Source organism: Ovis canadensis, chromosome 13, assembly GCF_042477335.2.
Source record: "Ovis canadensis isolate MfBH-ARS-UI-01 breed Bighorn chromosome 13, ARS-UI_OviCan_v2, whole genome shotgun sequence".
Taxonomy (NCBI): Eukaryota; Metazoa; Chordata; class Mammalia; order Artiodactyla; family Bovidae; genus Ovis; species Ovis canadensis.
In genome coordinates this window covers 6,348,766-6,371,142 of record NC_091257.1, presented here as the reverse complement: position 1 = coordinate 6,371,142, position 22,377 = coordinate 6,348,766, and positions in this window count along the sequence as shown.

Below are 22,377 nucleotides of genomic sequence, written 5' to 3'. Positions count from 1 at the left end.
GTTTCGTAGGGAAAGAATTCCCGGCGTTCCCTTCACATCTCAAGAGGAGGCGCTCTCCACAGGAAAGGGGAGAGGAACTCCAGGGTCTTGCCAGCATTCCAAGAGACCCCCAGATGTGTCAGTCCATTACAGAGGAACCTGTTTTCCCTGCACTGCCTTGACGTTCAAGCCGAGGATCGACTCCCACCACGTGTGCACGTGGGACAGCTCTGTGGGAAAGCCTCGTGGGAAAGCCTCGTGGGAAAGACTCGAGGGAAAACCATAGATCCTTTGATCCACGCGGCGGACTGCGTGATACTGCTGCTACCGCTCTGGAGGAAAGCGCAAGTGAATGCCCGCATTCGAGACGAGGACTGACTCCCCTGGGGAGACTCCAGAAGTACCCCAAGATCCATGTCAGCACTGGAGAGGAAACCTCAGGTTCCGGCCCCGACTCCACACAAGGTCTTAGGCCCCGGCATCGACGGGAGAGGAATCCCGAGAGACCCCCGAAGAACTCGCATGGGGAGTGGCCTTTCCTGAGGCCACCAGAGCGGGTCCCTGAGGTCCCCTTCGTAAGTCCAGAGCACCTGCCGCAACTCGAGAAATTCCAGGAGGTTTTGCCCTCCAGGCGAGATGATGCCCATTTCCGCTGAGGCTTCTCGAGGCTAATCACATCTAACCACTGGAACTTCCAAAGGGTCCTTCACACCCTTGCTGCAACTCAAGAAGTTCCCCGACATACCCGTCTCCACTTGAGAGGAAGTACATGGGGTTCCGCACACATCCAGGGGAGCCCCGTTTCCGCCTCCTAGCTCGAGATGAGGGATCCTTTCCCTGTTTCGTAGGGAAAGATTTCCCGGCGTTCCCGTCGCATCTCAAAAGGAGGCACTCTCCACAGGAAAGGCGAGAGGAACTCCAGGGTCGTGCCACCATTCCAAGAGACACCCAGATGTGTCAGTCCATTCCAGAGGCACCTGTTTTCCCTGCACTGCCTTGACGTTCAAGCCGAGGATCGACTCCAACCACGTGTGCACGTGGTACAGCCCTGTGGGAAAGCCTCGTGGGAAAGCCTCGTGGGAAAGACTCGAGGGAAAACCATAGATCCTTTGATCCACGCGGCGGTCTGCGTGACACTGCTGCTACCGCTCCGGAGGAACGCTCAAGTGCATGCCCGCATTCGAGAGGAGGACGGACTCCCCTGGGGAGACTCCAGAAGTACCCCAAGATCCATGTCAGCACTGGAGAGGAATCCTCAGGTTCCGGCCCCGACTCCACACAAGGTCTTAGGCCCCGGCATCGACGGGAGAGGAATCCCGAGAGGCCCCCGAGGAACTCGCATGGGGACTGGCCTTTCCTGAGGCCACCAGAGCGGGTCCCTGAGGTCCCCGTCGTAAGTCGAGAGCACCTGCCGCAACTCGAGAAAATCCAGGAGGTTTTGCCTTCCAGCCGAGATGAGGCCCATTTCCGCTGAGGCTTCTCGAGGCTAATCACATCTAACCACTGGAACTTGCAAAGGGTCCTTCACACACTTGCTGCAACTCAAGAAGTTCCCCGACATACCCGTCTCCACTCGAGAGGAAGCACGTGGGGACCCGCACACATCCAGGGGAGCCCCATTTCCGCCTCCTAGCTCGAGAAGAGGGATCCTTTCCATGTTTCGTAGGGAAAGAATTCCCGGCGTTCCCGTCGCATCTCAAGAGGAGGCGCTCTCCACAGGAGAGGCGAGAGGAACTCCAGGGTCGTGCCACCATTCCAAGAGTCCGCCAGATGTGTCAGTCCATTCCTGAGGAACCTGTTTTCCCTGCACTGCCTTGACTTTCAAGCCGAGGATCGACTCCCACCACGTGTGTACGTGGGACAGCCCTGTGGGAAAGCCTCGTGGGAAAGCCTCGTGGGAAAGACTCGAGGGAAAACCATAGATCCTTTGATCCACGCGGCGGACTGCGTGACACTGCTGCTACCGCTCTGGAGGAAAGCGCAAGTGCATGCCCGCATTCGAGACGAGGACTGCCTCCACTGGGGAGACTCCAGAAGTACCCCAAGATCCATGTCAGCACTGGAGAGGAATCCTCAGTTTCCGGCCCCGACTCCACACAAGGTCTTAGGCACCGGCATCGACGGGAGAGGAATCCCGAGAGGCCCCCGAGGAACTCGCATGGGGACTGGCCTTTCCTGAGGCCACCAGAGAGGGTCCCTGAGGTCCCCGTCGTAAGTCGAGAGCACCTGCCGCAACTCGAGAAAATCCAGGAGGTTTTGCCCTCCAGGCGAGATGAGGCCCATTTCCGCTGAGGCTTCTTCGAGGCTAATCACGTCTAACCACTGGAACTTCCAAAGTGTCCTTCACACCCTTACTGCAACTCAAGAAGTTCCCCGACATACCCGTCTCCACTCGAGAGGAAGCACGTGGTGTCTCGCACACATCCAGGGGAGCCCCGTTTCCGCCTCCTAGCTCGAGATGAGGGATCCTTTCCCTGTTTCGTAGGGAAAGAATTCCCGGCGTTCCCGTCGCATCTCAAGAGGAGGCGCTCTCCACAGGAAAGGCTAGAGGAACTCCAGTGTCGTGCCACCATTCCAAGAGGCCCCCAGATGTGTCAGTCCATTCCAGAGGAACCTGTTTTCCCTGCACTGCCTTGACGTTCAAGCCGAGGATCGACTACCACCACGTGTGCACGTGGGACAGCCCTGTGGGAAAGCCGCGTGGGAAAGCCTCGTGGGAAAGACTCGAGGGATAACCATAGATCCTTTGATCCACGCGGCTGACTGCGTGACACTGCTGCTACCGCTCTGGAGGAAAGCGCAAGTGGATACCCGCATTCGAGACGAGGACTGACTACCCTGGGGAGACTCCAGAAGTACCCCAAGATACATGTCAGCACTGGAGAGGAATCCTCAGGTTCCGGCCCCGATTCCACACAAGGTCTTAGGCCCCGGCATCGACGGGAGAGGAATCCCGAGAGGCCCCCGAGGAACTCACATGGGGACTGGCCTTTCCTGAGGCCACCTGAGCTGGTCCCTGAGGTCCCCGTCGTAAGTCGAGGGCACCTGCCGCAACTCGAGGAAATCCAAGAGGTTTTGCCCTCGAGGCGAGATGAGGCCCATTTCCGCTGAGGCTTCTCGAGGCTAATCACATCTAACCACGGGAACATCCAAAGGGTCCTTCTCACCCTTGCTGCAACTCAAGAAGTTCCCCGACATACCCGTCTCCACTCGAGAGGAAGCACGAGGGTCAAGCACACATCCAGGGGAGCCCCGTTTCCGCCTCCTAGCTCGAGATGAGGGATCCTTTCCCTGTTTCGTAGGGAAAGAATTCCCGGCGTTCCCGTCGCATCTCAAGAGGAGGCGCTCTCCACAGGAAAGGCGAGAGGAACTCCAGGGTCGTGCCACCATTCCAAGGGTCCCCCAGATGTGTCAGTCCATTCCAGAGGAACCTGTTTTCCCTGCACTGCCTTGACGTTCAAGCCGAGGATCGACTCCCACCACGTGTGCACGTTGGACAGCCCTGTGGGAAAGCCTCGTGGGAAAGCCTCGTGGGAAAGACTCGAGGGAAAACCATAGATCCTTTCATCCACGCGGCGGACTGCGTGACACTGCTGCTACCGCTCTGGAGGAAAGTGCAAGTGCATGCCCGCATTCGAGACGAGGACTGACTCCCCTGGGGAGACTCCAGAAGTACCCCAAGATCCATGTCAGCACTGGAGAGGAATCCTCAGGTTCCGGCCCCGACTCCACACAAGGTCTTAGGCCCCGGCATCGACGGGAGAGGAATCCCGAGAGGCCCCCGAGGAACTCGCATGGGGAGTGGCCTTTCCTGAGGCCACCAGAGCGGGTCCCTGAGGTCCCCGTCGTAAGTCGAGAGCACCTGCCGCAACTCGAGAAAATCCAGGAGGTTTTGCCCTCCAGGCGAGATGAGGCCCATTTCCGCTGAGGCTTCTCGAGGCTAATCACATGTAACCACTGGAACTTCCAAAGGTTCCTTCTCACCCTTGCTGCAACTCAAGAAGTTCCCCGACATACCCGTCTCCACTCGAGAGGAAACACGAGGGTCCCGCACACATCCATGGGAGCCCCGTTTCCGCCTCCTAGCTCGAGATGAGGGATCCTTTCCCTGTTTCGTAGGGAAAGAATTCCCGGCGTTCCCGTCGCATCTCAAGAGGAGGCGCTCTCCACAGGAAAGGCGAGAGGAACTCCAGGGACGTGCCACCATTCCAAGAGTCCCCCAGATGTGTCAGTCCATTCCAGAGGAACCTGTTTTCCCTGCACTGCCTTGATGTTCAAGCCGAGGATCGACTCCCACCACGTGTGCACGTGGGACAGCCCTGGGGAAAGCCTCGTGAGAAAGCCTCGTCTGAAAGACTCGAGGGAAAACCATAGATCCTTTGATCCACGCGGCGGACTGCGTGACACTGCTGCTACCGCTCTGGAGGAAAGCGCAAGTGCATGCCCGCATTCGAGACGAGGACTGACTCCCCTGGGGAGACTCCAGAAGTACCCCAAGATCCATGTCAGCACTGGAGAGGAATCCTCAGGTTCCGGCCCCGACTCCACACAAGGTCTTAGGCCCCGGCATCGACGGGAGAGAAATCCCGAGAGGCCCCCGAGGAACTCGCATGGGGACTGGCCTTTCCTGAGTCCACCAGAGCGGGTCCCTGAAGTCCCCGTCGTAAGTCGAGAGCACCTGCCGCAACTCGAGACAATCCAGGAGGTTTTGCCCTCCAGGCGAGATGAGGCCCATTTCCGCTGAGGCTTCTCGAGGCTAATCACATCTAACCACTGGAACATCCAAAGGGTCCTTCTCACCCTTGCTGCAACTCAAGAAGTTCCCCGACATACCCGTCTCCACTCGAGAGGAAGCACGAGGGTCCCGCACACATCCAGGGGAGCCCCGTTTCCGCCTCCTAGCTCGAGATGAGGGATCCTTTCCCTGTTTCCTAGGGAAAGAATTCCCGGCGTTCCCGTCGCATCTCAAGAGGAGGCGCTCTCCACAGGAAAGGCGAGAGGAACTCCAGGGTCGTGCCACCATTCCAAGAGTCCCCCAGATGTGTCAGTCCATTCCAGAGGAACCTGTTTTCCCTGCACTGCCTTGACGTTCAAGCCGAGGATCGACTCCCACCACGTGTGCACGTGGGACAGCCCTGTGGGAAAGCCTCGTGGGAAAGACTCGAGGGAAAACCATAGATCCTTTGATCCACACGGCGGACTGCGTGACACTGCTGCTACCGCTCTGGAGGAAAGCGCAAGTGCATGCCCGCATTCGAGACGAGGACTGACTCCCCTGGGGAGACTCCAGAAGTACCCCAAGATCCATGTCAGCACTGGAGAGGAATCCTCAGGTTCCGGCCCCGACTGCACACAAGGTCTTAGGCCCTGACATCGACGGGAGAGGAATTCCGAGAGGATCCCGAGGAACTCGCATGGGGAGTGGCCTTTCCTGAGGCCACCAGAGCGGGTCCCTGAGGTCCCCGTCGTAAGTCGAGAGCACCTGCCGCAACTCGAGAAAATCCAGGAGGTTTTGCCCTCCAGGCGAGATGAGGCCCATTTCCGCTGAGGCTTCTCGAGGCTAATCACATCTAACCACTGGAACTTCCAAAGGGTCCTTCACACCCTTGCTGCAACTCAAGAAGTTCCCCGACATACCCGTCTCCACTCGAGAGGAAGCACATGGGGTCCCGCAAACATCCAGGGGAGCCCCGTTTCCACCTCCTAGCTCGAGATGAGGGATCCTTTCCCTGTTTCGTAGGGAAAGAATTCCCGGCGTTCCCTTCACATCTCAAGAGGAGGCGCTCTCCACAGGAAAGGGGAGAGGAACTCCAGGGTCTTGCCAGCATTCCAAGAGACCCCCAGATGTGTCAGTCCATTCCAGAGGAACCTGTTTTCCCTGCACTGCCTTGACGTTCAAGCCGAGGATCGACTCCCACCACGTGTGCACGTGGGACAGCCCTGTGGGAAAGCCTCGTGGGAAAGCCTCGTGGGAAAGACTCGAGGGAAAACCATAGATCCATTGATCCACGCGGCGGACTGCGTGACACTGCTGCTACCGCTCTGGAGGAAAACGCAAGTGCATGCCCGCATTCGAGACGAGGACTGACTCTCCTGGGGAGACTCCAGAAGTACCCCAAGATCCATGTCAGCACTGGAGAGGAATCCTCAGGTTCCGGCCCCGACTCCACACAAGGTCTTAGGCCCCGGCATCGACGGGAGAGGAATCCCGAGAGGCCCCCGAGGAACTCGCATGGGGACTAGCCTTTCCTGAGGCCTCCAGAGCGGGGCCCTGAGGTCCCCGTCGTAAGTCGAGAGCACCTGCCGCAACTCGAGAAAATCCAGAAGGTTTTGCCCTCCAGGCGAGATGAGGCCCATTTCCGCTGAGGCTTCTCGATGCTAATCATATCTAACCACTGGAACTTCCAAAGGGTCCTTCACACCCTTGCTGCAACTCAAGCTGTTCCGCGACATACCCGTCTCCACTCGAGAGGAAGCACGTGGGGTCCCGCACACATCCAGGGGAGCCCCGTTTCCGCCTCCTAGCTCGAGATGAGGGATCCTTTCCCTGTTTAGTAGGGAAAGAATTCCCGGCGTTCCCGTCGCATTCAAGAGGAGGCGCTCTCCACAGGAAATTCGAGAGGAACTCCAGGATCGTGGCACCATTCCAAGAGACCCCCAGATATGTCAGTCCATTCCAGAGGAACCTGTTTTCCCTGCACTGCCTTGACGTTCAAGCCGAGGATCGACTCCCACCACGTGTGCACGTGGGACAGCCCTGTGGGAAAGCCTCGTGGGAAAGCCTCGTGGGAAAGACTCGAGGGAAAACCATAGATCCATTGATCCACGCGGCGGACTGCGTGACACTGCTGCTACCGCTCTGGAGGAAAACGCAAGTGCATGCCCGCATTCGAGACGAGGACTGACTCTCCTGGGGAGACTCCAGAAGTACCCCAAGATCCATGTCAGCACTGGAGAGGAATCCTCAGGTTCCGGCCCCGACTCCACACAAGGTCTTAGGCCCCGGCATCGACGGGAGAGGAATCCCGAGAGGCCCCCGAGGAACTCGCATGGGGACTAGCCTTTCCTGAGGCCTCCAGAGCGGGGCCCTGAGGTCCCCGTCGTAAGTCGAGAGCACCTGCCGCAACTCGAGAAAATCCAGAAGGTTTTGCCCTCCAGGCGAGATGAGGCCCATTTCCGCTGAGGCTTCTCGATGCTAATCATATCTAACCACTGGAACTTCCAAAGGGTCCTTCACACCCTTGCTGCAACTCAAGCTGTTCCGCGACATACCCGTCTCCACTCGAGAGGAAGCACGTGGGGTCCCGCACACATCCAGGGGAGCCCCGTTTCCGCCTCCTAGCTCGAGATGAGGGATCCTTTCCCTGTTTAGTAGGGAAAGAATTCCCGGCGTTCCCGTCGCATTCAAGAGGAGGCGCTCTCCACAGGAAATTCGAGAGGAACTCCAGGATCGTGGCACCATTCCAAGAGACCCCCAGATATGTCAGTCCATTCCAGAGGAACCTGTTTTCCCTGCACTGCCTTGACGTTCAAGCCGAGGATCGACTCCCACCACGTGTGCACGTGGGACAGCCCTGTGGGAAAGCCTCGTGGGAAAGCCTCGTGGGAAAGACTCGAGGGAAAACCATAGATCCATTGATCCACCCGGCGGACTGCGTGACACTGCTGCTACCGCTCTGGAGGAAAGCGCAAGTGCATGCCCGCATTCGAGACGAGGACTGACTCCCCTGGGGAGACTCCAGAAGTACCCCAAGATCCATGTCAGCACTGGAGAGGAAGCCTCAGGTTCCGGCCCCGACTCCACACAAGGTTCTAGGCCCCGGCATCGACGGGAGAGGAATCCCGAGAGGCCCCCGAGGAACTCGCATGGGGACTAGCCTTTCCTGAGGCCTCCAGAGCGGGGCCCTGAGGTCCCCGTCGTAAGTCGAGAGCACCTGCCGCAACTCGAGAAAATCCAGGAGGTTTTGCCCTCCAGGCGACATGAGGCCCATTTCCGCTGAGGCTTCTCGATGCTAATCATATCTAACCACTGGAACTTCCAAAGGGTCCTTCACACCCTTGCTGCAACTCAAGCAGTTCCGCGACATACCCGTCTCCACTCGAGAGGAAGCACGTGGGGTCCCGCACACATCCAGGGGAGCCCCGTTTCCGCCTCCTAGTTCGAGATGAGGGATCCTTTCCCTGTTTAGTAGGGAAAGAATTCCCGGCGTTCCCGTCGCATCTCAAGAGGAGGCGCTCTCCACAGGAAAGGCGAGAGGAACTCCAGGATCGTGGCTCCATTCCAAGAGACCCCCAGATATGTCAGTCCATTCCAGAGGAACCTGTTTTCCCTGCACTGCCTTGACGTTCAAGCCGAGGATCGACTCCCACCACGTGTGCACGTGGGACAGCCCTGTGGGAAAGCCTCGTGGGAAAACCTCGTGGGAAAGACTCGAGGGAAAACCATAGATCCTTTGATCCACGCGGCGGACTGCGTGACACTGCTGCTACCGCTCTGGAGGAAAGCGCAAGTGCATGGCCGTTCGAGACGAGGACTGACTCCCCTGGGGAGACTCCAGAAGAACCCCAAGATCCATGTCAGCACTGGAGAGGAATCCTCAGGTTCCGGCCCCGACTCCACACAAGGTCTTAGGCCCCGGCATCGATGGGAGAGTTATCCCGAGAGGCCCCCGAGGAACTCGCATGTGGACTGGCCTTTCCTGAGGCCACCAGAGCGGGTCCCTGAGGTCCCGGTCGTAAGTCGAGAGCACCTGCCGCAACTCGAGAAAATCCAGGAGGTTTTGCCCTCCAGGCGAAATGAGGCACATTTCCTCTGAGGCTTCTCGAGGCTAATCACGTCTAACCACTGGAACTTCCAAAGGGTCCTTCACACCCTTGCTGCAACTCAAGAAGTTCCCCGACATACCCGTCTCCACTCGAGAGGAAGCACGTGGGGTCCCGCACACATCCAGGGGAGCCCCGTTTCCGCCTCCTAGCTCGAGATGAGGGATCCTTTCCCTGTTTTGTAGGGAAAGAATTCCCGGCGTTCCCGTCGCATCTCAAGAGGAGGCGCTCTCCACAGGAAAGGCGAGAGGAACTCCAGGGTCGTGCCACCATTCCAAGAGTCCCCCAGATGAGTCAGTCCATTCCAGAGGAACCTGTTTTACCTGCACTGCTTTGACGTTCAAGACGAGGATCGACTCCCACCACGTGTGCACGTGGGACAGCCCTGTGTGAAAGCCTCGTGGGAAAGCCTCGTGGGAAAGACTCGAGGGAAAACCATGGATCCTTTGATCCACGCGGTGGATTGCGTGACACTGCTGCTACCGCTCTGGAGGAAAGCGCAAGTGCATGCCCGCATTCGAGACGAGGACTGACTCCCCTGGGGAGACTCCAGAAGTACCCCAAGATCCATGTCAGCACTGGAGAGGAATCCTCAGGTTCCGGCCCCGACTCCACACAAGGTCTTAGGCACCGGCATCGACGGGAGAGGAATCCCGAGAGGCCCCCGAGGAACTCGCATGGGGACTGGCCTTTCCTGAGGCCACCAGAGCGGGTCCCTGAGGTCCCCGTCGTAAGTCGAGAGCACCTGCCGCAAGTCGAGAAAATCCAGGAGGTTTTGCCCTCCAGGCGAGATGAGGCCCATTTCCGCTGAGGCTTCTCGAGGCTAATCACGTCTAACGACTGGAACTTCCAAAGGGTCCTTCACACCCTTGCTGCAACTCAAGAAGTTCCCCGACATACCCGTCTCCACTCGAGAAGAAGCACGTGGGGTCCCGCACACATCCAGGGGAGCCCCGTTTCCGCCTGCTAGCTCGAGATGAGGGATCCTTTCCCTGTTTCGTACTGAAAGAATTCCCGGCGTTCCCGTCGCATCTCAAGAGGAGGCGCTCTCCACAGGAAAGGCGAGAGGAACTCCAGGGTCGTGCCACCATTCCAAGAGTCCCCCAGATGTGTCAGTCCATTCCAGAGGAACCTGTTTTCCCTGCACTGCCTTGACGTTCTAGCCGAGGATCGACTCCCACCACGTGTGCACGTGGGACAGCCCTGTGGGTAAGCCTCGTGGGAAAGCCTCGTGGGAAAGACTCGAGGGAAAACCATAGATCCTTTGATCCACGCGGCGTACTGCGTGACACTGCTGCTACCGCCCTGGAGGAAAGCTCAAGTGCATGCCCGCATTCGAGACGAGGACTGACTCCCCTGGGGAGACTCCAGAAGTACCCCAAGATCCATGTCAGCACTGGAGAGGAATCCTCAGGTTCCGGCCCCGACTCCACACAAGGTCTTAGGCCCCGGCATCGACGGGAGAGGATTCCCGAGAGGCCCCGGAGGAACTCGCATGGGGACTGGCCTTTCCTGAGGCCACCAGAGCGGGTCCCTGAGGTCCCCGTCGTAAGTCGAGAGCACCTGCCGCAACTCGAGAAAATCCAGGAGGTTTTGCCATCCAGGCGAGATGAGGCCCATTTCCGCTGAGGCTTCTCGAGGCTAATCTCGTCTAACCACTGGAACATCCAAAGGGTCCTTCTCACCCTTGCTGCAACTCAAGAAGTTCCCCGACATACCCGTCTCCACTCGAGAGGAAGCACGAGTGTCCCGCACACATCCAGGGGAGCCCCGTTTCCGCCTCCTAGCTCGAGATGAGGGATCCTTTCCCTGTTTCGTAGGGAAAGAATTCCCGGCGTTCCCGTCGCATCTCAAGAGGAGGCGCTCTCCACAGGAAAGGCGAGAGGAACTCCAGGGTCGAGCCACCATTCCAAGAGTCCCCCAGATGTGTCAGTCCATTCCAGAGGAACCTGTTTTACCTGCATTGCCTTGACGTTCAAGCTGAGGATCGAATCCCACCACGTGTGCACGTGGGACAGCCCTGTGGGAAAGCCTCGTGGGAAAGCCTGGTGGGAAATACTCGAGGGAAAACCATAGATCCTTTGATCCACGCGACGGATTGCGTGACACTGCTGCTACCGCTCTGGAGGAAAGCACAAGTGCATGCCCGCATTCGAGACGAGGACTGACTCCCCTGGGGAGACTCCAGAAGTACCCCAAGATCCATGTCAGCACTGGAGAGGAATCCTCAGGTTCCGGACCCGACTCCACACAAGGTCTTAGGCACCGGCATCGACGGTAGAGGAATCCCGAGAGGCCCCCGAGGAACTCGCATGGGGACTGGCCTTTCCTGAGGCCACCAGAGCGGGTCCCTGAGGTCCCCGTCGTAAGTCGAGAGCACCTGCTGCAACTCGAGAAAATCCAGGAGGTTTTGTCCTCCAGGCGAGATGAGGCCCATTTCCGCTGAGGCTTCTCGAGGCTAATCAGTTCTAACCACTGGAACTTCTTAAGGGTCCTTCACACCCTTGCTGCAACTCAAGAAGTTCCCCGACATACCCGTCTCCACTCGAGAGGAAGCACGTGGGTTCCCGCACACATCCAGGGGAGCCCCGTTTCCGCCTCCTAGCTCGAGATGAGGGATCCTTTCCCTGTTTCGTAGGGAAAGAATTCCCGGCGTTCCCGTTGCATCTCAAGAGGAGGCGCTCTCCACTGGAAAGAGGAGAGGAACTCCAGGGTCGTGGCACCATTCCAAGAGACCCCCAGATGTGTCAGTCCATTCCAGAGGAACCTGTTTTCCCTGCACTGCCTTGACGTTCAAGAAGAGGATCGACTCCCACCACGTGTGCACGTGGGACAGCCCTGTGGGAAAGCCTCGTGGGAAAGCCTCGTGGGAAAGACTCGAGGGAAAACCATAGATCCTTTGATCCACGCGGCGGACTGCGTGACACTGCTGCTACCGCTCTGGAGGAAAGCGCAAGTGCATGCCCGCATTCGAGACGAGGACTGACTCCCCTGGGGAGACTCCAGAAGTACCCCAAGATCCATGTCAGCACTGGAGAGGAATCCTCAGGTTCCTGCCCCGACTCCACACAAGGTCTTAGGCACCGGCATTGACGGGAGAGGAAAACCGAGAGGCCCCCGAGGAACTCGCATGGTGACTGGCCTTTCCTGAGGCCACCAGAGCGGGTCCCTGAGGTCCCCGTCGTAAGTCGAGAGCACCTGCCGGAACTCGAGAAAATCCAGGAGGTTTTGCCCTCCAGGCGAGATGAGGCACATTTCCGCTGAGGCTTCTCGAGGCTAATCACGTCTAACCACTGGAACTTCCAAAGGGTCCTTCACACCCTTGCTGCAACTCCAGAAGGTCCCCGACATACCCGTCTCCACTCGAGAAGAAGCACGTGGGGTCCCGCACACATCCAGGGGAGCCCCGTTTCCGCCTGCTAGCTCGAGATGAGGGATCCTTTCCCTGTTTAGTAGGGAAAGAAAACCCGGCGTTCCCGTCGCATCTCCAGAGGAGGCGCTCTCCACAGGAAAGGCGAGAGGAACTCCAGGGTCGTGCCACCATTCCAAGAGTCTCCCAGATGTGTCAGTCCATTCCAGAGGAACCTGTTTTCCCTGCACTGCCTTGACGTTCTAGCCGAGGATCGACTCCCACCACGTGTGCACGTGGGACAGCCCTGTGGGAAAGCCTCGTGGGAAAGCCTCGTGGGAAAGACTCGAGGGAAAACCATAGATCATTTTATCCACGCGGTGGACTGCGTGACACTGCTGCTACCGCTCTGGAGGAAAGCGCAAGTGCATGTCCGCATTCGAGACGAGGACTGACTCCCCTGGGGAAACTCCAGAAGTACCCCAAGATCCATGTCAGCACTGGAGAGGAATCCTCAGGTTCCGGCCCCGACTCCACACAAGGTCTTAGGCCCCGGCATCGACGGGAGAGGAATCCCGAGAGGCCCCCGAGGAACTCGCATGGGGACTGGCCTTTCCTGAGGCCACCAGAGCGGGTCCCTGAGGTCCCCGTCATAAGTCGAGAGCACCTGCCGCAACTCGAGAAAATCCAGGAGGTTTTGGCCTCCAGGCGAGATGAGGCCCATTTCCGCTGAGGCTTCTCGAGGCTAATCACATCTAACCACTGGAACATACAAAGGGTCCTTCACACCCTTTCTGCAACTCAAGAAGTTCCCCGACATACCCGTCTCCACTCGAGAGGAAGCACGTGGTGTTCCGCACACATCCAGGGGAACCCCGTTTCCGCCTCCTAGCTCGAGAAGAGGGATCCTTTCCATGTTTCGTAGGGAAAGAATTCCCGGCGTTCCCGTCGCATCTCAAGAGGAGTCGCTCTCCACAGGAAAGGCGAGAGGAACTCCAGGGTCGTGCCACCATTCCAAGAGTCCCCGAGATGGGTCAGTCCATTCCAGAGGAACCTGTTTTCCCTGCACTGCCTTGACGTTCAAGCCGAGGATCGACTCCCACCACGTGTGCACGTGGGACAGCCCTGTGGGAAAGCCTCGTGGCAAAGCCTCGTGGGAAAGACTCGAGGGAAAACCATAGATCCTTTGATCCAGGAGGCGGACTGCGTGACGCTGCTGCTACCGCTCTGGAGGAAAGCGCAAGTGCATGCCCGCATTCGAGACGAGCACTGACTCCCCTGGGGAGACTCCAGAAGAACCCCAAGATCCATGTCAGCACTGGAGAGGAATCCTCAGGTTCCGGCCCCGACTCCACACAAGGTCTTAGGCCCCGGCATCGACAGGAGAGGAATCCCGAGAGGCCCCCGAGGAACTCGCATGGGGACTGGCCTTTCCTGAGGCAACCAGAGCGGGTCCCTGAGGTCCCCGTCGTAAGTCGAGAGCACCTGCCGCAACTCGAGACAATCCAGGAGGTTTTGGCCTCCAGGCGAGATGAGGCCCATTTCCGCTGAGGCTTCTCGAGGCTAATCACATCTAACCACTGGAACTTCCAAAGGGTCCTTCACACCCTTGCTGCAACTCAAGAAGTTCCCGACATACCCGTCTCCACTCGAGAGGAAGCACGTGGGGTCCCGCACACATCCAGGGGAGCCCCGTTTCCGCCTCCTAGCTCGAGATGAGGGATCCTTTCCCTGTTTAGTAGGGAAAGAAAACCCGGCGTTCCCGTCGCATCTCCAGAGGAGGCGCTCTCCACAGGAAAGGCGAGAGGAACTCCAGGGTCGTGCCACCATTCCAAGAGACCCCCAGATGTGTCAGTCCATTACAGAGGAAGCTGTTTTCCCTGCACTGCCTTGACGTTCTAGCCGAGGATCGAGTCCCACCACGTGTGCACGTGGGACAGCCCTGTGGGAAAGCCTCGTGGGAAAGCCTCGTGGGAAAGACTCGAGGGAAAACCATGGATCCTTTGATCCACACGGTGGATTGCGTGACACTGCTGCTACCGCCCTGGAGGAAAGCTCAAGTGCATGACCGCATTCGAGACGAGGACTGACTCCCCTGGGGAGACTCCAGAAGTACCCCAAGATCCATGTCAGCACTGGAGAGGAATCCTCAGGTTCCGGCCCCGACTCCACACAAGGTCTTAGGCCCCGGCATCGACGGGAGAGGAATCCCGAGAGGCCCCCGAGGAACTCGCATGGGGACTGGCCTTTCCTGAGGCCACCAGAGCGGGTCCCTGAGGTCCCCGTCGTAAGTCGAGAGCACCTGCCGCAACTCGAGAAAATCCAGGAGGTTTTGCCCTGCAGGCGAGATGAGGCCCATTTCCGCTGAGGCTTCTCGAGGCTAATCACGTCTAACAACTGGAACATCCAAAGGGTCCTTCTCACCCTTGCTGCAACTCAAGAAGTTCCCCGACATACCCGTCTCCACTCGAGAGGAAGCACGAGGGTCCCGCACACATCCAGGGGAGCCCCGTTTCCGCCTCCTAGCTCGAGATGAGGGATCCTTTCCCTGTTTCGTAGGGAAAGAATTCCCGGCGTTCCCGTCGCATCTCAAGAGGAGGCGCTCTCCACAGGAAAGGCGGAGGAACTCCAGGGTCGTGCCACCATTCCAAGAGTCCCCCAGATGTGTCAGTCCATTCCAGAGGAACCTGTTTTCCCTGCACTGCCTTGACTTTCAAGCTGAGGATCGAATCCCACCACGTGTGAACGTGGGACAGCCCTGTGGGAAAGCCTCGTGGGAAAGCCTGGTGGGAAATACTCGAGGGAAAACCATAGATCCTTTGATCCACGCGACGGATTGCGTGACACTGCTGCTACCGCTCTGGAGGAAAGCGCAAGTGCATGCCCGCATTCGAGACGAGGACTGACTCCCCTGGGGAGACTCCAGAAGTACCCCAAGATCCATGTCAGCACTGGAGAGGAATCCTCAGGTTCCGGACCCGACTCCACACAAGGTCTTAGGCACCGGCATCGACGGTAGAGGAAACCCGAGAGGCCCCCGAGGAACTCGCATGGGGACTGGCCTTTCCTGAGGCCACCAGAGCGGGTCCCTGAGGTCCCCGTCGTAAGTCGAGAGCACCTGCTGCAACTCGAGAAAATCCAGGAGGTTTTGTCCTCCAGGCGAGATGAGGCCCATTTCCGCTGAGGCTTCTCGAGGCTAATCAGTTCTAACCACTGGAACTTCCTAAGGGTCCTTCACACCCTTGCTGCAACTCAAGAAGTTCCCCGACATACCCGTCTCCACTCGAGAGGAAGCACGTGGGGTCCCGCACACATCCAGGGGAGCCCCGTTTCCGCCTCCTAGCTCGAGATGAGGGATCCTTTCCCTGTTTCGTAGGGAAAGAATTCCCGGCGTTCCCGTTGCATCTCAAGAGGAGGCGCTCTCCACTGGAAAGAGGAGAGGAACTCCAGGGTCGTGGCACCATTCCAAGAGACCCCCAGATGTGTCAGTCCATTCCAGAGGAACCTGTTTTCCCTGCACTGCCTTGACGTTCAAGAAGAGGATCGACTCCCACCACGTGTGCACGTGGGACAGCCCTGTGGGAAAGCCTCGTGGGAAAGCCTCGTGGGAAAGACTCGAGGGAAAACCATAGATCCTTTGATCCACGCGGCGGACTGCGTGACACTGCTGCTACCGCTCTGGAGGAAAGCGCAAGTGCATGCCCGCATTCGAGACGAGGACTGACTCCCCTGGGGAGACTCCAGAAGTACCCCAAGATCCATGTCAGCACTGGAGAGGAATCCTCAGGTTCCTGCCCCGACTCCACACAAGGTCTTAGGCACCGGCATTGACGGGAGAGGAAAACCGAGAGGCCCCCGAGGAACTCGCATGGTGACTGGCCTTTCCTGAGGCCACCAAAGCGGGTCCCTGAGGTCCCCGTCGTAAGTCGAGAGCACCTGCCGGAACTCGAGAAAATCCAGGAGGTTTTGCCCTCCAGGCGAGATGAGGCACATTTCCGCTGAGGCTTCTCGAGGCTAATCACGTCTAACCACTGGAACTTCCAAAGGGTCCTTCACACCCTTGCTGCAACTCAAGAAGTTCCCCGACATACCCGTCTCCACTCGAGAAGAAGCACGTGGGGTCCCGCACACATCCAGGGGAGCCCCGTTTCCGCCTGCTAGCTCGAGATGAGGGATCCTTTCCCTGTTTAGTAGGGAAAGAAAACCCGGCGTTCCCGTCGCATCTCCAGAGGAGGCGCTCTCCACAGGAAAGGCGAGAGGAACTCCAGGGTCGTGCCACCATTCCAAGAGTCTCCCAGATGTGTCAGTCCATTCCAGAGGAACCTGTTTTCCCTGCACTGCCTTGACGTTCTAGCCGAGGATCGACTCCCACCACGTGTGCACGTGGGACAGCCCTGTGGGAAAGCCTCGTGGGAAAGCCTCGTGGGAAAGACTCGAGGGAAAACCATAGATCATTTTATCCACGCGGTGGACTGCGTGACACTGCTGCTACCGCTCTGGAGGAAAGCGCAAGTGCATGCCCGCATTCGAGACGAGGACTGACTCCCCTGGGGAAACTCCAGAAGTACCCCAAGATCCATGTCAGCACTGGAGAGGAATCCTCAGGTTCCGGCCCCGACTCCACACAAGGTCTTAGGCCCCGGCATCGACGGGAGAGGAATCCGGAGAGGCCCCCGAGGAACTCGCATGGGGACTGGCCTTTCCTGAGGCCACCAGAGCGGGTCCCTGAGGTCCCCGTCATAAGTCGAGAGCACCTGCCGCAACTCGAGAAAATCCAGGAGTTTTTGGCCTCCAGGCGAGATGAGGCCCATTTCCGCTGAGGCTTCTCGAGGCTAATCACATCTAACCACTGGAACATACAAAGGGTCCTTCACACCCTTGCTGCAACTCAAGAAGTTCCCCGACATACCCGTCTCCACTCGAGAGGAAGCACGTGGTGTTCCGCACACATCCAGGGGAACCCCGTTTCCGCCTCCTAGCTCGAGAAGAGGGATCCTTTCCATGTTTCGTAGGGAAAGAATTCCCGGCGTTCCCGTCGCATCTCAAGAGGAGTCGCTCTCCACAGGAAAGGCGAGAGGAACTCCAGGGTCGTGCCACCATTCCAAGAGTCCCCGAGATGGGTCAGTCCATTCCAGAGGAACCTGTTTTCACTGCACTGCCTTGACGTTCAAGCCGAGGATCGACTCCCACCACGTGTGCACGTGGGACAGCCCTGTGGGAAAGCCTCGTGGGAAAGCCTCGTGGGAAAGACTCGAGGGAAAACCATAGATCCTTTGATCCAGGAGGCGGACTGCGTGACGCTGCTGCTACCGCTCTGGAGGAAAGCGCAAGTGCATGCCCGCATTCGAGACGAGCACTGACTCCCCTGGGGAGACTCCAGAAGAACCCCAAGATCCATGTCAGCACTGGAGAGGAATCCTCAGGTTCCGGCCCCGACTCCACACAAGGTCTTAGGCCCCGGCATCGACAGGAGAGGAATCCCGAGAGGCCCCCGAGGAACTCGCATGGGGACTGGCCTTTCCTGAGGCAACCAGAGCGGGTCCCTGAGGTCCCCGTCGTAAGTCGAGAGCACCTGCTGCAACTCGAGAAAATCCAGGAGGTTTTGCCCTCCAGGCGAGATGAGGCCCATTTCCGCTGAGGCTTCTCGAGGCTAATCAGTTCTAACCACTGGAAATTCCTAAGGGTCCTTCACACCCTTGCTGCAACTCAAGAAGTTCCCCGACATACCCGTCTCCACTCGAGAGGAAGCACGTGGGGTCCCGCACACATCCAGGGGAGCCCCGTTTCCGCCTCCTAGCTCGAGATGAGGGATCCTTTCCCTGTTTCCTAGGGAAAGAATTCCCGGCGTTCCCGTCGCATCTCAAGAGGAGGCGCTCTCCACAGGAAAGAGGAGAGGAACTCCAGGGTCGTGGCACCATTCCAAGAGACCCCCAGATGTGTCAGTCCATTCCAGAGGAACCTGTTTTCCCTGCACTGCCTTGACGTTCAAGCCGAGGATCGACTCCCACCACGTGTGCACGTGGGACAGCCCTGTGGGAAAGCCTCGTGGGAAAGCCTCGTGGGAAAGACTCGAGGGAAAACCATAGATCCTTTGATCCACGCGGCGAACTGCGTGACACTGCTGCTAGCGCTCTGAAGGAAAGCGCAAGTGCATGCCCGCATTCGAGACGAGGACTGACTCCCCTGGGGAGACTCCAGAAGTACCCCAAGATCCATGTCAGCACTGGAGAGGAATCCTCAGGTTCCGGCCCCGACTCCACACAAGGTCTTAGTCCCCGGCATCGACGGGAGAGGAATCCCGAGAGGCCCCCGAGGAACTCGCATGGGGACTGGCCTTTCCTGAGGCCACCAGAGCGGGTCCCTGAGGTCCCCGTCGTAAGTCGAGAGCACCTGCCGCAACTCGAGAAAATCCAGGAGGTTTTGCCCTCCAGGCGAGATGAGGCCCATTTCCGCTGAGGCTTCTCGAGGCTAATCACGTCTAACCACTGGTACATCCAAAGGGTCCTTCACACCCTTGCTGCAACTCAAGAAGTTCCCCGACATACCCGTCTCCACTCGAGAGGAAGCACGAGGGTCCCGCACACATCCAGGGGAGCCCCGTTTCCGCCTCCTAGCTCGAGATGAGGGATCCTTTCCCTGTTTCGTAGGGAAAGAATTCCCGGCGTTCCCGTCGCATCTCAAGAGGAGGCGCTCTCCACAGGAAAGGCGAGAGGAACACCAGGGTCGTGCCACCATTCCAAGAGTCCCCCAGATCTGTCAGTCCATTCCAGAGGAACCTGTTTTCCCTGCACTGCCTTGACGTTCAAGCTGAGGATCGAATCCCACCACGTGTGCACGTGGGACAGCCCTGTGGGAAAGCCTCGTGGGAAAGCCTGGTGGGAAATACTCGAGGGAAAACCATAGATCCTTTGATCCACGCGACGGATTGCGTGACACTGCTGCTACCGCTCTGGAGGAAAGCGCAAGTGCATGCCCGCATTCGAGACGAGGACTGACTCCCCTGGGGAGACTCCAGAAGTACCCCAAGATCCATGTCAGCACTGGAGAGGAATCCTCAGGTTCCGGCCCGACTCCACACAAGGTCTTAGGCCCCGGCATCGACGGGAGAGGAATCCCGAGAGGCCCCCGAGGAACTCGCATGGGGACTGGCCTTTCCTGAGGCCACCAGAGCGGGTCCCTGAGGTCCCCGTCGTAAGTCGAGAGCACCTGCTGCAACTCGAGAAAATCCAGGAGGTTTTGCCCTCCAGGCGAGATGAGGCCCATTTCCGCTGAGGCTTCTCGAGGCTAATCAGTTCTAACCACTGGAACTTCCTAAGGGTCCTTCCCACCCTTGCTGCAACTCAAGAAGTTCCCCGACATACCCGTCTCCACTCGAGAGGAAGCACGTGGGGTCCCGCACACATCCAGGGGAGCCCCGTTTCCGCCTCCTAGCTCGAGATGAGGGATCCTTTCCCTGTTTCCTAGGGAAAGAATTCCCGGCGTTCCCGTCGCATCTCAAGAGGAGGCGCTCTCCACAGGAAAGAGGAGAGGAACTCCAGGGTCGTGGCACCATTCCAAGAGACCCCCAGATGTGTCAGTCCATTCCAGAGGAACCTGTTTTCCCTGCACTGCCTTGACGTTCAAGCCGAGGATCGACTCCCACCACGTGTGCACGTGGGACAGCCCTGTGGGAAAGCCTCGTGGGAAAGCCTCGTGGGAAAGACTCGAGGGAAAACCATAGATCCTTTGATCCACGCGGCGAACTGCGTGACACTGCTGCTAGCGCTCTGAAGGAAAGCGCAAGTGCATGCCCGCATTCGAGACGAGGACTGACTCCCCTGGGTAGACTCCAGAAGTACCCCAAGATCCATGTCAGCACTGGAGAGGAATCCTCAGGTTCCGGCCCCGACTCCACACAAGGTCTTAGTCCCCGGCATCGACGGGAGAGGAATCCCGAGAGGCCCCCGAGGAACTCGCATGGGGACTGGCCTTTCCTGAGGCCACCAGAGCGGGTCCCTGAGGTCCCCGTCGTAAGTCGAGAGCACCTATCGCAACTCGAGAAAATCCAGGAGGTTTTGCCCTCCAGGCGAGATGAGGCCCATTTCCGCTGAGGCTTCTCGAGGCTAATCACGTCTAACCACTGGTACATCCAAAGGGTCCTTCACACCCTTGCTGCAACTCAAGAAGTTCCCCGACATACCCGTCTCCACTCGAGAGGAAGCACGAGGGTCCCGCACACATCCAGGGGAGCCCCGTTTCCGCCTCCTAGCTCGAGATGAGGGATCCTTTCCCTGTTTCGTAGGGAAAGAATTCCCGGCGTTCCCGTCGCATCTCAAGAGGAGGCGCTCTCCACAGGAAAGGCGAGAGGAACACCAGGGTCGTGCCACCATTCCAAGAGTCCCCCAGATCTGTCAGTCCATTCCAGAGGAACCTGTTTTCCCTGCACTGCCTTGACGTTCAAGCTGAGGATCGAATCCCACCACGTGTGCACGTGGGACAGCCCTGTGGGAAAGCCTCGTGGGAAAGCCTGGTGGGAAATACTCGAGGGAAAACCATAGATCCTTTGATCCACGCGACGGATTGCGTGACACTGCTGCTACCGCTCTGGAGGAAAGCGCAAGTGCATGCCCGCATTCGAGACGAGGACTGACTCCCCTGGGGAGACTCCAGAAGTACCCCAAGATCCATGTCAGCACTGGAGAGGAATCCTCAGGTTCCGGCCCGACTCCACACAAGGTCTTAGGCCCCGGCATCGACGGGAGAGGAATCCCGAGAGGCCCCCGAGGAACTCGCATGGGGACTGGCCTTTCCTGAGGCCACCAGAGCGGGTCCCTGAGGTCCCCGTCGTAAGTCGAGAGCACCTGCTGCAACTCGAGAAAATCCAGGAGGTTTTGCCCTCCAGGCGAGATGAGGCCCATTTCCGCTGAGGCTTCTCGAGGCTAATCAGTTCTAACCACTGGAACTTCCTAAGGGTCCTTCCCACCCTTGCTGCAACTCAAGAAGTTCCCCGACATACCCGTCTCCACTCGAGAGGAAGCACGTGGGGTCCCGCACACATCCAGGGGAGCCCCGTTTCCGCCTCCTAGCTCGAGATGAGGGATCCTTTCCCTGTTTCGTAGGGAAAGAATTCCCGGCGTTCCCGTCGCATCTCAAGAGGAGGCGCTCTCCACAGGAAAGGCTAGAGGAACTCCAGGGCCGTGCCACCATTCCAAGAGGCCCCCAGATGTGTCAGTCCATTCCAGAGGAACCTGTTTTCCCTGCACTGCCTTGACGTTCAAGCCGAGGATCGACTACCACCACGTGTGCACGTGGGACAGCCCTGTGGGAAAGCCTCGTGGGAAAGCCTCGTGGGAAAGACTCGAGGGAAAACCATAGATCCTTTGATCCACGCGGCTGACTGCGTGACACTGCTGCTACCGCTCTGGAGGAAAGCGCAAGTGGATACCCGCATTCGAGACGAGGACTGACTACCCTGGGGAGACTCCAGAAGTACCCCAAGATCCATGTCAGCACTGGAGAGGAATCCTCAGGTTCCGGCCCCGATTCCACACAAGGTCTTAGGCCCCGGCATCGACGGGAGAGGAATCCCGAGAGGCCCCCGAGGAACTCACATGGGGACTGGCCTTTCCTGAGGCCACCTGAGCTGGTCCCTGAGGTCCCCGTCGTAAGTCGAGGGCACCTGCCGCAACTCGAGGAAATCCAGGAGGTTTTGCCCTCGAGGCGAGATGAGGCCCATTTCCGCTGAGGCTTCTCGAGGCTAATCACGTCTAACCACTGGAACTTCCTAAGGGTCCTTCACACCCTTGCTGCAACTCAAGAAGTTCCCCGACATACCCGTCTCCACTCGAGAGGAAGCTCGTGGGGTCCGGCACACATCCAGGGGAGCCCCGTTTCCGCCTCCTAGCTTGAGATGAGGGATCCTTTCCCTGTTTCGTAGGGAAAGAATTCCCGGCGTTCCCGTCGCATCTCAGGAGGAGGCGCTCTCCACAGGAAAGGCGAGAGGAACTCCATGGTCGTGCCACCATTCCAAGAGTCCCCCAGATGTGTCAGTCCATTCCATAGGAACATGTTTTCCCTGCACTGCCTTGACGTTCAAGCCGAAGATCGAGTCCCACCACGTGTGCACGTGGGACAGCCCTGTGGGATAGCCTCGTGGGAAAGCCTCGTGGGAATGACTCGAGGGAAAACCATAGATCCTTTGATCCACGCGGCGGACTGCGTGACACTGCTGCTACCGCTCTGGAGGA